This window comes from Colossoma macropomum, unplaced genomic scaffold (assembly GCF_904425465.1).
Source record: "Colossoma macropomum unplaced genomic scaffold, Colossoma_macropomum, whole genome shotgun sequence".
NCBI classification, from domain to species: Eukaryota; Metazoa; Chordata; class Actinopteri; order Characiformes; family Serrasalmidae; genus Colossoma; species Colossoma macropomum.
In genome coordinates, this window is record NW_023494787.1 from 44,234,357 (window position 1) to 44,238,301 (window position 3,945).

A 3,945-nucleotide genomic window follows, 5' to 3' on the forward strand; every position below is an offset into this window, starting at 1 on the left:
AATCAAACAGCACTTTTACAACTGAGAGGTTATGAGGTTGATGATTTTCCTCTACTACCATCCCTTTCCTGAGCGAGGGAAGGTGTTTCTGATCAGGCAGTGCGTCTTGAGCCTTACCAGTATGAGCCACTGACTCAAGCTGCCGAAGAGCTAACGTAGTGCCAGAAAATGATTGAGTGAGCGGCAGAGGTGCCAGAACGGTAGAACATTCCCTAAAACTGTAGCAGGTCCATGTTTGATATAACCCACATCCTGATTTCTTAGATGTACTGAATTCTGAATAAATAAAGTGGATTCCTTTAAACTTTGTCTAAATTTAATTCTTTTTGACATTAAGCTGTGAAAAATGCTATTAGGCCATGAGGGTACCATGTCCTTCTATACAGGTGCACTTGTGGGCACTGTACAAATCTCACACTTGCAGTAGGGAGGTGGCCGAGTATGTTAATGCAGAAAAAGCTAACCCAACCATTGTAGCCCAAGATGGTTGGTTATGAGGGTTTTGAGATGTGCTTACATTTCAAGCAAGGCTGGTATATTTTATTATCACAGAGCAATGCATTTCAGCTGTTAATGGAAAAAAGGTCTTAGGGTGTAGTTAGGGTGTGTAAATACCCCAGGTAATTTGGATGGCCCCTGGAGACTGAAGAGTCTTTTGTCCAAAAGGCTTCCCAGCATTTTTTAGCTAGTTTTTTTTCTGTTAAATACCTCTTTTAATATAACTCTCTTTGCAAAATGTTATTTTGTGTCATAGCGTATTCTCATGTTAAATGAGAGGCTTGGATGCATTTTACATGTTGTTGTTATTCTCACCATGATGGTGTTTTGTGTTCAGGTTTACCAGTTCAGCCTGGAGCCATGAACACTAACAGAATGGCAGATGTGCATTAAGCTATTCAAATCCTCTGAAATGGGTGATTCTAGTTTAAGCTGAGACATTTATTTGTTACTGTATGAAACAATGGAGTTGTTTTAATTGATGCCAATACATTACATACGGTAGAGTCTTTGATTCAAGTTAGCCCGACTAATTCACAGTAAGCAGAACTTGAAAAAGTAGAGCACTGGACACCATTTAAAAAGATGGGGCAGTTTGAGTTAACTTTAATTACTGCAGAAGTGAGGATCACTGAAAATTAGGAAGTAGCTACAACTCATGTCTGACGTTATTTAAGATTGAACCTGTTAAGTGAGTTCACTTATTTTTCCACTCATCAGTTTGCATGAATTTTTAAGTAAAGTTAACTAATTTAAGTTTACAGGGTGTGTAAACCATTTAAAGAGCCCATATCCTACATTTTATTTGTCATAAAGTCCCCTTTATGGACAGTTATGTGGTTTTATGTTCCAAAACATTCATAATTCAATGAATTATTATTTCATGATCATTTTCCAAACTTCTCCTTATCTCAAGTCAGTCAAGTAAAAGTTCACTCTGACAGATTTTTGCAGGAAATGATGTCATTACATAAAGCATTTTTTAGGGTCAATATAATGACAAACTGAATTTCCCTCACTCTTTTGAAATAAAGCTTTAAAATGTACCATTAAATCCTCCGTCCATACCGTCCACATATGGACGCTTAGTTTCAAAGTGGCATATTATACCAATTCAGCCTATAGCAGTTTAGCCCCACCCATTCATGTTGATGTTTTAAGGATTTCAGCTCTCAGCGCTTTTTGCACGAGGCACAATGCAGGGCAGCCAATCAGAACAGAGCTCATTTACAAGCTCATTTATACATATTAGGCTTAAAGACACAATAACAGAAACAACCAGTTTGATTCTAAGGGATGAAGAGAGATCAGAAAATGGTCATATAAAAAGGAATTATGACCATTATGACCATTTTTCTTACATAAAACCACACAAGTGGACACAAGTGGTCCTCAGGGGCAAAGATAAAGTATTTATGAAATATAGGATATGAGCCTTTTAAAACTTGCTGTTTTTGTAGCTGAAATTCCACATCTGGACTGTATGGAGTGAATGAGACATTTTGAAACTTTAACAGCATATTAAGCTCTTTTATTTTAAAAGTGAGTAGAATGTGGATTCCTATTATAAAGGCTCTATAAGGCGTCTAGTGGAAGAATAAAATGTGAAAAAACATCTGGTTCTGTAATGTGTAGTCAAACAGAAAGACTTCTATTCAATCATTTTTCCTTTTTAGCAACAAATAGGCAATTAATGAGGTTTCAGAGTGAAATGAGATCTAAGATCTCCAAATGAAACAGAAGAGCATCCAAACACTGCACCCAGATGTTCAGCCACAAATACATCTTTGAGAGTGAAAAGTAATTATTTTGCCAGATGTTTTATAAAATGCAAAAAAAGTGTATTTTTACTGCTACTGTGCCTTAAAGAGGAAATCCACTTTTTAGATATTCTGCATAGTTCAGTCATTGAGACGTAAACGAAGTCATTCAGAGTGGTTTGGTGTGAAATGCTCAATTCTAAAGAAACTTACCAAGTTAGAATTGTTTACAGTGGTGGTGATAGGAACCAGAGGGCCGCAGCATATATGATCGTTTTGAGATAAGCCTTTTGCCTAAAAATTGTTTTTAAAATGCATGCAGCACACTGCGAGGCACTGCTGTGTCTGATCCACTCAGACCAGCGCAACACAAACACCACCACCACATCAGTGTTACTGCAGCACTGAGAATGATCCACTACCCAAATAGCAGTGGTGGACAGTAACAAAGTAAATGTAATTAGTTACTGTACTTAAGTAGTTTTTTCCTGTACTTTACTGAAGTTTTTCCATTTTGAGTGACTTTTTACTTTCACTCCACATTTCAAAGTCAAATATCTCACTTTTTACTCCACTACATTATGATAAATATGTCGTTCCTTTTGGTTTATGTGTGCATAAAACGTAACATGTCAAAACGAAAGAAGTGCAAAGCAAGAACACCAATCAGGGCACAGAGCGCACTTTGTTTTGAGCTTGTTTTGACCTGTTGGTCATACCGACCCAGTGCAGGCATATGGTTCAACGTCAGTGCAGCGGCGTAAAATTTTGGGAGTGTCTATTCAACATAAATGATGGCAGAAACTCCCAACTCTAACCTAACTTTGTGTAGAAAGACCACAATATAGAAATATGTACACATATCAAGTTGTGACTGACGTGTCTTTTTTCAGAATTTATACAAACACTTTCATTTTATAGTAAATTAGTTTTGGCTGGTTGATGTTTATGAACAGAGACCTACAGATGCAGTTTAGTAAAGGAAAACTCATTTGTGATTCTGAGTTTAAAGCAAGTTTTTATTAAACTTAAACTTGTAACCAAGTTTCAAATAAATCTTAAACTGAAACTTTGCTTGTTCACAAAAAGTGATTTCAGAGCCACTCAGTTCTACCTGATGGAAACTGTTTGCCTTCAGTGTTTTGTGCTTATGATAATTTTAATAGACATCAGCGTCACTAATTAATGACATTCTATTAAAAGACTGGTTTACCAAGAGAGACACTGGAGTATTTTCACCTACAATCAGTTAATGAGGAAGAGTCTTCTTACAAAAATGATAATAGGTCATCAGAGCCATAATTAATCTTTTAGTACTTTTACTCAAGTGGAGGTCTAAAGGGAGGAACTTCTACTTTTACTGGAGTAATATTTTACCTTGGGTATCTCTACTTTAGCTCAAGTACATGGTTTGTGTACTTTGTCCACCACTGCCAAATAGCACCTGCTCTGTGAGGGTCCATGGGGGGTCCTGACCACTGAAGAACAGAGTAAAAGTGGGCTAACAAAGTATGCAGAGAAACAGATGGACTACAGTCTGTAACTGTAGAACTACAAAGTGCACCTATGTAGTAAGTGGAGCTGATAAAATGGACAATGAGCGTAGAAACAAGGAGGGGGTCATAATGCACAGTAGAGGTCTCCCGTCCAGTAGGTGGCGATAGAAACAGCGCCGCGCTTCTTCTCT